At 43.1% G+C, this 13,135-nt stretch overlaps 1 protein-coding gene and 1 pseudogene across 5 annotated transcripts in view; both read left to right on the top strand.

Moving 5' to 3' along the window:
* Positions 1 to 13,135, top strand: part of GALNTL6 (polypeptide N-acetylgalactosaminyltransferase like 6) — a 1,158,938-nt gene that overhangs the window by 1,094,551 nt on the left and 51,252 nt on the right. The gene's annotated exons all lie outside the window — the stretch shown is intronic.
* Positions 29 to 12,349, top strand: LOC309664079 (cytochrome c oxidase subunit 5B, mitochondrial pseudogene; annotated as a pseudogene). The gene has a single exon. The product of its transcript is annotated as a cytochrome c oxidase subunit 5B, mitochondrial pseudogene (transcript).

The following is a 13,135-nucleotide window of genomic DNA, read 5'->3' as shown; positions in this document are numbered from 1 at the left end:
TCAGCTGAAATAATCTCCGATAAATACATGTCCTCTGTAGGAACTGCTGGGGAAGGGCATTCAGTTCACCCCTCGAACCCCTGGCCACTGTTGACTCCCCAAATTGATTTTTTTAAAATGCACCTGGAAACTATTTGAGATTAGTGAAATTGCCCTAAGAGCTTGCAGAGAATGAAAATATCTGTCGTGCTCCTGTGTACATAATTGTGACCTGAGGTCCACGATAAAATCCCTCCCTGTCTGCCGCGCGCACAGCCTGGTTGCTATGGGCGTGCTTAAGGACGAGGTGTCCCGATGGGGCTTGGCGGCTTTCCTAACCAGGTGTGCGATGCAGAATCAAGAAGATATGCTTTTCCACAATACCCAGAACTGTGGCACGTGTGGGACCTCATGGGTTCCTTAAATAAGCACCAACCTTTCCACCTCTGAGCGCTTCTTTTAAATTTTACTTCCTGATCTAAAATGGAAAGAGCTGAAAGGCCCCAGCTGCCCAATTTAAAGCATCTATATTTTGGCATATAAAGGACTTTTGTGCTGGGTTCAGTTCTGTTCAATCTCGTTACTGTGGCCTTTTCCTCTTAGGAGAGGGTGTGCTAGAGCAAGGACTCAAATTGGATGAGGCGAATTTAGCCTGCAATTTAATCTGCTCGTAGCAGGGGTCTTGGGGCGGGGGGCGGGTAGGAGGGACGCTAGCGCCATCCCCACGCTCAGGAGCGGACTGTCTCGGGTCGTGCAGGAGCCTTCCCATCGTCGTCCTTGACTTTGTGGTGTGGGGAGAACAGGTGCTTGGCCGGTTAGTGTCTGTGGCTTGGCAGAGCTCTGAACACAGGTGGCCCCCGGGCGTGGCAGGGGAGGCCCGTGCGCTGGGGCAGCGTCCTTGCGTGGTCTGTCCTGGCTCCGCGCAGGAAACGCGTTCCGCAGGTTACACGCGCGCCGCTTGTTTGGCTGAGGGGCCCGTAGAGAGGTGGTTCTCTGCTTGACCTGGGATACCTCGGGCATGAAGGACAGAGCCAAGGCTAGCACCACAGGCTTCATCTCCTAATATTTTTTGTATGCGCACGTGGTCCTGATCCTGGATGCTTCAGTCAGTAAGTAATTTGGTGTCTGATCCTTTGCATCTTAAAGATTTCATTAAAGCGTCCCCGGAATATTAGTAATATTACTCTGCTGGTATTCGTTTTCGTTATCTACCAGGGGCTTAATTTACAGCAGCAGAAATTTAAAGTAGACCTCAGAGAGAACTTTCGTGGTCTAAGGTGTTGTAAGACATAAGAATTTGTTACCCAATAAGCAGGTGAGTTTCTTCCTCGAGTTTTTGGGTTAAAGTTATGCCTGCCGTCTTTCCCTGATCATCTAAAAACAGTCCTGCCTTAGTGACTTAGGAAGCTCTCCGAGCGCCCGCGGCCCCGCCCCACGGCAGAGTCAAGCGAGCGGGGCGGGGGGCACGCGGAGGGGAAAGAAGCCCTCCCCCCCAAGTCCCTTCTGCCTCCGGACCCTGCTCCCGGAAGCGCTGGTGTTGGTAGCTGGCCTGATGGCCTCAAGGTTGCTCCGCGGAGCTGGAGCGCTGGCCGCGCAGGCCCTGAGCGCCCGCGGTCCCAGGGGAGTCTCCGAGGTGCGCCCTATGGCGTCTGGACGTGGTGGTCCTAGTGATGCCGAGCAGGCGACTGGGCTGGAGAGGGAGGTCGTGCCGCCTGCACGCAAGGGTCTGGACCCGTACCATACGCTCGCCCCGAAGGCAGCCTCAGGCACCAAGGAAGACCCTAATTTAGTCCGCTTCATCACCAGGAAGCGCATGGTGGGCTGCATCTGTGAAGAAGACAGCAGTGCTTGCACAAAGGCGAGGCCCAGCGAGGCCCTAGCTGTGGAACCCACTGCAAGCGGGTGCCCTACCAGCTGGCCCACGGAGCCCCTGCACTAGCTCCCCCAAAACGGGATGTAAAGTTTCTTCTTTGCCGTAAAGACTAGCCGTTACATTGGCTCCTCCTCCCATTAAAAAAAAAAAAGAAAAGAAAACTCTCCAAGACCTCCCAGTATTACTGTGGGATTCCGGACTAGGTTAAAATCTCATCCGTCTTTTCCCTATGTGGAAACGTAATTTTTTATTCCAACCTGGCTACTACCTAAACTGCGATTGGTCGCATTTTCCCTCATTACCTGACTAAACCATAACCTGCATTTATAAAGCATCTTGGGGGGAAAAAAAAGCATCTTGCATGGAAACAGATTCAAAATTCCCCTGCGGTTCTAGAAAAGACATAACTTTCCAGGAATAATAAGAACCATCTTATGGCCAGTGGGTGATGCCAGTTTTTAATCTATTACTCTTGACTACCTCATATCTTTACGTGGTTTGCCTGGGCCCTAGAGACATTTGAGTTCGTCATCCTTGGTTTAAACAATCAGACATTGAGTAGATCAGATTTTTTTCTAATATAATGGCAAATTTCTTTCCCCAAAGCTTCAGAACAGCAAGCAAAGTAAGGTCACCTTTAGGTTTAGGGAAAGAAGAAAATGGCAAAGCAGTTCAAGGGCCAGTTACACTCAGTTACATTTGCTCAGTGAAGGGTTGGTACACGGCAAGGATGAAGACGAGACATGGGAGGAAGGCAGAAGGAAGGGGAATCAGCAAGTGACAGGGTTTGGGCTGGTAAAGTGTATTGAAAAATATCTATCTCCCAAGCAGGGGAGATCCCTGAGAGTAAAAGTGATGCCTGGACATTTAATGCAGGAGGCAAATGAAGTATTTGAAATGCAGCTTAATCTACATGAAATGATGAACAGGAAAGACCATTTTCTAACTATATATTGGGTAATAACCTACTTCTTAATGGTGGATAAAAATTGCTAAATGTGCAGAATATACCTGTGGACCATTTTATCTCTAAAAAAATTCAAAGTTTTCACTCGTGTATTCCTTGGCCCTCTAAAAAGAGCTTTTGTTTATTAATTTTTTACTTTGGAATAATTTTAAACATACAGAAAAGTTGCAAAGAAGGCACAGAAAGCTGACATACACCTTTCACCCATTTCTTCTAATGTTAACATCTTACGTTTGCCACCATATGTTTAACCATAGCACATTTAAACTAAGTAATAAGTATTAGTACAATACTATTAACTCGGCTACAGACTTCAATCAGATTTCACCAGTTTTTGTTTGTTTGTTTGTTTTTTTAACTAATGTCCCTTTTCTGCTGCAGGATCCAATCTAGTAAATAAAAGGGCTGTTTCGTTTCCTATAAACTTTAAATTAATGGCTCGAATGCGCCAAGCTCCTACATAAATGTAATAGGTCACTTGCTGTTTTGATAAGAGAGTGAAAAACGAAAGGCAGACTGTGTGGTTTTTTAAAGGCAGGGGTAGGAAGGAACCACAAACCTCCAGCAGTGAAAACACAAAACTCCTTTATGGGAGCGCTGTGCCAGGAAGCAGGGTAACGTGCTGTTTCATGCACTTGTACTTGGAACAGTTTCCCACCTGCTCCTCTGTGCCAGCCTGATTCTGGGTAAACAATGAAGTGCTTAGGCAATCTTGGGCTCTGGTCGTTGGAACCCAGCTTGGAAAGGATGTGTCACAGACCATACACAGCCTATAAGCTGTGACTCGTTTCCCTGACAGATTCAGCTGGTTGTCGTGTGTGTCTCCTAATTCATTCCTCTGCTTCCCACGCCCCCCGCCCCTTAGCTTATTCTCCACTTGAATCGGGAGATCAGGCCACTGCCTCACTCAGAACCTTTCAACAGCTACCAGCTCTCTTGGGGTCAAAAAGTCCTCACCTGCACCCTGAACGACCTGGCCCCTGTCGCGCCTCCTCCGACCTCATCTCTTACTGTTAGCCCTCGGCTTCCTTGTTCCAGGGACACTGGCCTCAGCGCTGCTCCCCATCAGGCCAGGCACAAGCCCACCTCAGGGCCTTTTCACTTGCTGTTCCTCCTGCTTAGATCCCAAGGCTCCTCCCTCACGCCCTTCAGGCCCTTTCTCCAAAAGCACTGTCTTCTCGGAAAGCCCTCCCCGGCTGTCCCCTCTGTCGTGTGCAGCAATGCACGCGGGGCTGCCCATCCTCATCCACTCCCAACGCCCCTCCCCTGCTCTCTCCTTCTCATCAGCACCCCTCGCTACAGAACAAGCTACGTCATCTACGTATTTATCGCGTTTCTCACCCACCTAGAAAGCCAGTTCCAGGACATAGGGGTTCTGTGGATTTGTTGAGTTACTACTGCCCTTCAGCAGCTAGAAACAGGGTTTGGTATACAGTGGGTGCTCAATAAATGCTTATTGCGTGAATGATGAAGGAATGGAGGATCCTGGCTCCGTCACCCCCTCTGCATTCACAGCTCTGCCCAGAGGCCCCCATGGGCAGGCCAAGCTCGGGCTCCCCTTCACCGCACGGGGAAGGGTCTCCACACCACTTCCTGGCCGGCCATGCAGAGGCTGCCTCTCTGGAAAGCCTGGCCGGGAAGACAGTGTGAGTAATGCATCTCAGGTGAGTGATTCCGAGGGACTGCCAGGTCCACAGTCCATGTAGTCCAACAAGATGTGACATATTCTCTCCTGACATCCTAAGGAGAAGGAGAACCTCCAAAAGTGAAAATCCTCCGTGCCAGCAATTTCCAATCTCTCCATGCCACCGTCGCACTTCAAAGGCAAGAAGAGATTAAAGTCACCTCTGATGGAGGCGTCGTTCCGTCCTCTGGTCGCCAGGGTAGTGGGTGGAGTGGGGAGGTGAGGGGCCCCGAGAGAATAAAGGGGATTTTGAGCCATGTACTAAGTCAAGCATCCCTTGGTGCTATTCAAGTAGAAGCAATGCGCTTTCCGCAGTGCTGTGTTGGAGAAGAAACCCGGGTAAGAACAGGTTGAAAGCAGAAAACTGTTCTTAAACCAGGCACAGAGGGAGTGTGTCTTTTTGTGTCAAGATGCTAAATGAACGCAACAGAATTTCCGATTATTTTTTGCCTTCTTACTCCTTCCTCTCCTTAGAATTCATGAATTCGTGGTAGCCATTTATAGTACTCCATTATAGTCCAAAAAGTAGAGTTCTGCAGAATCCCGCATCTTCATGTGTAAAAGGGAATAAAAGATGTAAAATAGACAGGCGTGTCTTTCCTGACCAAGGTGTCTGCTTGCCGTCCTCAATGTGCCAATCTTGACACATCCGTTTGTCATCTCGCCATTGTGCAAAACTTTTGAATAATCTTTATTTTAAAAATTCATTTCAATGCCGAACTCCTTCTGCTGCTATTTAAACCCCTCGCTCAAGAGTCATGTCACCCTGAATTGCGGCATCTTCACAAAGACAGGCCCCCAGAATCATCCCAGCTCACCTCCTCGGCTTCAGCTGCTCTTGACTTCTTTTCACTGGCTCTCTTCCTTCTGATGTTCTCACGGCGCACGAGGCCTTTCAGATTTCTCCGTATGGGCTTCCAGGAGAGGAAGTCTGACACTAGGAGGCGCGTTATCTGAAAGGCCATCTGACGGTGTGATGCCGTCTCTTTCAAACAAATTCTACGCCAGGGCGGCTACTGGGTAACACAGAGGGAAGAGCCAGGCTCCGGCTCCTTTTCTTGGGAGAGCAATGGCCCCCTTTCCCGTCTCCCCCCAACAGCCTCGACTGGCAACTGGGGAACCCACAGAGGACGTGTCTTGCTGCTCCCCTGGCAAGCACGCTGGGACCGTCACCGCCCTTCGGCCGCTCTCTGTCTAAACCAGACCTGTAAACTGAGCAGCCGTTCAGAGATGATTTTTCATTCTCTGAGTGCACAAGACTTGATCTGTCATTTACTTTCTCAGGCAGAGACAATGCTGGCACACTATGCTAATTCACCTCTCTGGAGCTCTACAAGCAGGTTGAGAAAAAGGTAAGACTACATAAAGAATTGCATTATCCTTTGAGCTTCCACTATGTTTTCTGAGTTCTCAACAGCCGAGACAGCTGAAGACAAACTTAGTGTTGTCTTCAACACTAAACGTGATTTTAATTTCATATCCCCAGCTGAGCAAACTGGGCATCTTAATGTCTCAAAAACAGCAATTTGACCCATGTCCTAATAGAATCAGAGGTGTTTCAGAACTAAAAGATTTTTCTGTATATATACATATATTTATATGCCAAAAACTTTCTATCTTCTCTTTCTATTTTGTTCTTCCTTACAATGTGTATGTATTCATACTGACATATGTTTATATACATAAATACATACCTTTGGGGTTTCACATGACAGGAGTAAAGGAAATTTTAAGTGTATGTTAGCCTAATCGTGAATTCATTCTAGTGTTTAATTTTTAATAACTGGTACGTTTCTAATTTCAGCAATGATACAGAATTAATAGAATTTGAGGATCACTCAGCTATTAAAGTAGGATTTCCAATGCACAGCCTCAGAGAGTCAGCATAGGTGGAAAAATTCAATATAATTTTTCCAGCCATGGACATAAGAATACCCCCACCCCACCCATTCTTTTACAAAGAGCCCAGCTGGCTTCTGGGAGAGCTCGGAGTGGTCCCTTCAGGGGCAACTGCCCTCAACTTCAAAGTCTAGTGACCATCCACAGGTTGGTGGAGAACAAGAAAAAACACAGCAAAAAAAATGGGCAAGATTCTTGGGGTCCTGGAATAACAGTGAGAAGATACTGGGAGTCATGCTAAGAGATGCAGAGAGATGCCAGGATGCATCATTGGGCTTGGAACTGGTTTCATCGTTTGCAGGCAGACAGTAGTTAAGAACAAGAGCAAATATTCTTCCAAGTGTCCTCACTACGCGTTGAGCTGTCTGTCAACAGTAGGTCTTGGCTGGCCCTGTTCCAAACTCTGGGACACACAGTTACTGCACCGCTTAGACGTAAGTTGTCCCTTCCATTCACAGCTTAAAGGTCATCAGTCAGTCTTAGATTTTGTGAGCGACCTGAAACATAACTGTCTCTTACTTGGACTGGGAGATGGGAAAAATCAATGGTCCTGGCCTCCCCTGAAGCCACCATTCTTTCTCCACGTTTTGTTTTCTCTCCAACTATCTCTTTATGTTTTGGATCCACTTGATTAGATTTCTTATTAATTGTAAGAAATACAGGAATTTCCTTTGACCACCTTTAGATTTCCAAAACACTGTTTCTGTCCCATCAACAACAAACAAGCTCTTAGGCCTTTCCCTTTCACAGCCACATGCAGGGCCTTTTCTCTTGAGCTTCTATGGCCAATGTGAAGTCTGTTAGTTGCTCAGTTTCTGAAAAAGGTGGCCCATCCGTTAGGCCCATTACAAAGAGAAATTAACATGACACGATAATCTCAGGAGGAGCTTAACTTTCTAGACCATCCCTAAAACAGGAAGGACAAGTCACTTTTTCTTAGTCTTGTTCTAGACCCAAATCATGCAGAACCAGTTACACACATCGACCCTCTTTGCCCACACTTTTTTGCCAGAATTGCATACCAGTTGGCAGCAAATAATTTTGTTCCAGATCCTAACATTCAAATACTGCCATTCTGCTGGAAAAAATGAAAAACCATATGGTGTGATGCCGGAAATAAAAAGCTAAATTTTCTACAATATTCTTGTTTTAAAATATACTGGGATTTCCAATGCTAAAAACATGGCCACAGCATGGTTTTGTTCAATCATAAAAGCCAGACAAAACATATAGGATAGCAAAAGAAAAAACACACACAACATGGATAACATCTTACATAAAACTGGTGACAAGGAACCCCCAGGAATTCCAGAGTAGGGTTAGTGTTACCTATACACCAGGCAGCAGCAGGTCTTGCGTGGGATCACAGGGGATGAGGGGTTGGTAACAAAGAAAAAGAAGAGTGTGTACAGTGCTATGAGCTGCAACTCAGGAATCAACAAATATTCACCCCCAAAAGGAGCCGATCCTTTACAGAACAGGAACTAAAGCAATTAAATCTGCAAATGACCAGTGAAATTCAAAGACTCCCTCACAGGCTCCAAGTTGAGGACAAGTGCAAAGAAACCATAGGAAACCAGTAAGGGGCCTGGGAATTCAAACAATGCCAAAGCAGCCTCCGCCCACGGGATCTCAGAAATGCTCTGACACACACCCTTTTGGAAAGACAGAGACTCATTCTTTCCACTTCCCTTCCACCAACCTTGCTTTAAAAAAAAAACCTGTTGATCACTGGATCTGAAACAAAACACTGTGGGTCCCAGGGAGACTAAACTTCTAACACCAGAGAAGGAGGTATCTGAGCTGGACCCCAGGACGTGGTGGACAAGCATGTGGAAAGGCAGCCTCACTGCTCTGGAAGGAAAGACCTTCAGACTCCAGACAACACAGAGTTAGAGGCAGGAAGCTCTTGTGAATCAGGCTCACCCCTGAGAGACAGAGAAGTCATCATGTATATAAAGAAGCCATATTTTTTTTAATCTGTCACAGTAACAATGCAGAAGAGAGCCCTACAGAGGAACTTTCCAAGAGAACCATTTAATTTGTATGTGGAAAATAAAACCAGATTACAATAAAACCCCATACAGAGATACAGCAAGGATAAAGATTTAAATGAACCAAATAAAGTTCCAAGAGATGGATGAAAACATCCCACAAATGTGGCCACAAAGAGGATGAAAACAGCAACATATGATTTTTAAATGAGCTAAAAGAAGCTTAAAAACAATCAAAGCTTGAAAGAACCAAACAAGTCAGAATTAGAACAGCTCAGAAACGAGATGGCTAAACCAAGGTTCTACTGTATAACACAGGGAACTATATTCAATAGCTTGTAATAACCTATAATGGAAAATAATCTGAAAAAGAATATATATATATATGTGTATGTATGTAAAACTGATTCACTTTGCTGTACACCAGAAACTAACACATTATAAATCAACTATAATACAAAAAAATTTTTTTAATTAAAAAAAAAAGAAGACACTTGGAATGATGTGAAACGTGATGATATGAAAAGAGAGCTGAAAACTCAAGAATGAAAAGAGAAGAAAAGGAAAGAAAAAAAAATATCTCAGAAACAAAGACTGAATTAGAAGAAACAAAGAAGCATATAGAGACCCAGGGAGGCCCAGGAAGAACCACCGAGGCTGGAAGGGAGGAGAATGAAATTAATAAAGCGGAAATAAAGAAGAGATAGAAGATTCTACCAAAGATTTGGAACAACAGAGATTTAATGAAGATTTAACATCAATTCCCAAAGAAGAATGTTCCCCCACAAAATGAAAGACAACAAAGACATAAAACTATATTTAAGAAAACCTTCACAAAATAAAAGGTTTGAACCTACATATTAAAGGGGATATAGCTGAGAAATTCAACTGAGAACAATCAACACAAACATTTCTAGTAAAACAGTTGTATTTTTTAAATGAAGGAAAACAATTTTGTGCATTCAACCAAAAAAAAACCTAAGCCAGACTTTGAAGCACAAACATTTTGTACCAGAAAACAATGGATGACATTGTAAAGATGCTTCAGAAAATAAAATATGAGCCAAGGATTTTATATCCAACCAAACTGTGTTTCAAGTATAAAGCCCACTGAAAAATAGTTATAAACATTCAAGAACTCAGGGATTAATTTTCCCAAGAGTCTTTCTGAGGAATCTACTAGAGAATGAGCCTCAGAAAACCAAGAGATGTTTAGATTAGCTTGGCCTATGGTCTGGTAGAGACTGGCTGAAAGGATAAAAGAATATGCAAGAAAACTGTAAGACACTGATGAAAGAAATTAAAGACGATATAAACAGATGGAAAGATATACCATGTTCTTGGATTGGAAGAATCAACATTGTGAAAATGACTATACTACCCAAAGCAATCTACAGATTCAATGCAATCCTTATCAAACTAACAATGGCATTTTTCACAGAACTAGAACAAAAAAATTTCACAATTTGTATGGAAACACAAAAGACCCCGAATAGCCAAAGCAATCTTGAGAAAGAAAGATGGAGCTGGAGGAATCAGGCTCCCTGACTTCAGACTATACTACAAAGCTACAGTAATCAAGAGAGTATGGTGCTGGCACAAAAACAGATATATAGATCAATGGAACAGGATAGAAAGCCCAGAGATAAGGTGACCATATATGCGTGGGTTTATCTTTGATAAAGGAGGCAAGAATATAAATAGAGAAAAGACAGCCTCTTCAATAAGTGGTGCTGGGAAAACTGGACAGCTACATGTAAAAGAATGAAATTAGAATACTTCCTAACACCATACTCAAAAATAAACTCAAAATGGATTAAAGACCTAAATGTAAGGCTGGAAACTATAAAACTCTTAGAGAAAAACATAGGCAGAACACTCTATGACATAAATCACAGCAAGATCCTTTGTGACCCACCTCCTAGAGAAATGGAAATAAAAACAAAAATAAACAAATGGGACCTAATGAAACTTAAAAGCTTTTGCACAGCAAAGGAAACCATAGACAAGACAACCCTCAGAATGGGAGAAAATATTTGCAAACGAAGCAACTGACAAAGGATTAATCTGCAAAATATACAAGCAGCTCATGCAGCTCCATATCAAAAAAACAAACAACCCAGTCCAAAAATGGGTAGAAGATCTAAATAGACATTTCTCTAAAGAAGATATACAGATTGCCAACAAACATATGAAAGGATGCTCAACATCACTAATCATCAGAGAAATGCAAATCAAAACTACAATGAGGTATCACCTCACACTGGTCAGAATGGCCATCATCAAAAATCTACAAACAATAAATGCTGGAGAGGGTGTGGACAAAAGGGAACCCTCTTGCACTGTTGGTGGGAATGTAAATTGATACAGCCACTATGGAGAACAGTATGGAGGTTCCTTAGAAAACTAAAAATAGAACTACCATACGACCCAGCAATCCCACTACTGGGCATATACCCTGAGAAAACCATAATTCAAAAAGAGTCATCTACCACAATGTTCATTACAGCTCTATTTATAATAGCCAGGACATGGAAGCAACCTAGGTGTCCATCAACAGATGAATGGACAAAGAAGATGTGGCACATATATAAAATGGAATATTACTCAGCCGTAAAAAGAAACGAAACTGAATTATTTGTAGTGAGGTGGATGGACCTAGAGTCTGTCATACAGAGTGAAGTAAGTCAGAAAGAGAAAAACAAATACCATATGCTAACACATATATATGGAATCTTAAAAAAAAGGCTCTGAAGAACCTAGGGGCAGGACAGGAATAAAGATGCAGACGTAGAGAATGGACTTGAGGACAAGGGGAGGAGGAAGGGTAAGCTGGGACGAAGTGAGACAGTAGCACTGACATATATACACTACCAAATATACTAGCTATATATACTAGATAGCTAGTGGGAAGCAACCGCATAGCACAGGGAGATCAGCTCTGTGCTTTGTGACCACCTAGAGGGGTGGGATAGGGAGGGTGGGAGGGAGGGAGATGCAAGAGGGAAGAGATATGGGAACATATGTATATGTATAACTGATTCACTTTGTTATAAAGCAGAATCTAACACACCATTGTAAAGCAATTATACTCCAATAAAGATGTTAAAAAAAAAAAGAATAAGTTCTGCTAATAAGAACTTAATAAGTTAATGCCCACGGGCATTAACTAGGATTAAAAGAATGTGTTTAGACACTGGAGGAGAAGGAAGAAAAGGGAAAAGATTATAACTAATCAGTACTGCTCAGAAAAGAGTAGAATTAGACATTACCTTAAAAAAAAGGAAACTTCAGATATTATACACAATATTAAAGGTAACCAGTAGAACAAAAACACAAACCATATGAAATACCAAAGATTACAAAGAGAAAAGAAAATGAATCACATAGTGAAAGATTTACTAGATACAGTAAATAAATAATAAATTGATATGCCAGAGCTGAGATCAAACATATAAAGAAATCTGTTTAATAAATTCAAATTGACTAATAAAGCAAATCTAACTCTCTGTGGTATGAGACATACCTTAATCAAAAAGACACAGAAAGATTAAGGATTAAAGAATAAGCACAGATACACCAGGGGAACTCAAGTAATAAGAAAGCAGAAGTTCAGATTTTAATATGAAACTTGGTAGAATACAGGGGAGCAAAAACACCTAAAAAGTTAAAAGAAGCCAAAAAAGACATTATAATGCCGAAGACTGCAGCCTATAGAGAAACAACTTTTATAAGGTAGAAATTGCTGGAAATGCAAGGAGAAAAGGACTGAAACACACCAAAAATAGGACAGCTTAACATAGCTAAGTCCAAGACATAATAGGTAAACCCAAATTAATAAGATTCTGTGTAATCTAAACCATGTAATCAGGAATTCCCTGGCTGCCCAGTGGTTAGGACTCTGCTTCCACTGCCAGGAACCCAGGTTTGATCCCTGGTCAGGGAACCAGGATCCCACAGCCATGTGGCACAGCCAAAAAAAACATAATAGTAAAAAAACTTTTAAAAATCAATAATGTAGACCTTTTTAACTCTGAAACATTTTTTCTTTTTTTTTTTTAATTTAAATTAATAGACTTTATATATATATATTTTTAAGTATTTGTTTATTTATTTATTTTTGGCTGTGTTGGGTCTTCGTTTCTGCGCGAGGGCTTTCTCTAGTTGTGGCGAGCGGGGGCCACTCTTCATTGCGGTGCGCGGGCCTCTCACCATCGCGGCCTCTCGTCGCGGAGCACAGGCTCCAGACGCGCAGGCTCAGTAGTTGTGGCTCAGGGGCCCAGCTGCTTCGCGGCACGTGGGATCTTCCCAGACCAGGGCTCGAACCCGTGTCCCCTGCATTGGCAGGCAGACTCTCAACCACTGCGCCACCAGGGAAGCCCTGAAACATTTTTTCTTTATTCACATTCTTTTCAAGCACACAAATTTTAAAGTATGTTAATGTTATAGAGAAAAAGGTTTGCCACAGAGATCTAAATATAAAAAGAAATCCAAATATAAAATTAACAATATAAACACTTAGGATCTTAAATTTGAATTGGAAATGGCGGATCATGATTTTTTTTTTTCTCACTTTCTAAAATACAAATTTTCCAGCTCCATCCACTGAAAAGGGCTAGAAACAACTCCAGTCCAACTCACTGGCACGTCTAACTCGCAAGGCGGTCTCTCAATTGGATTCTCCACTCAGTGGAACTAAGGATCCTTGAGGAAATGGCCGATTCTAGCTGTGGAGCAGG

This window comes from Balaenoptera physalus (assembly GCF_965194825.1).
Source record: "Balaenoptera physalus genome assembly, chromosome: 7".
NCBI lineage: Eukaryota > Metazoa > Chordata > Mammalia > Artiodactyla > Balaenopteridae > Balaenoptera > Balaenoptera physalus.
This window is presented reverse-complemented; position numbering and strand designations above follow the sequence as displayed.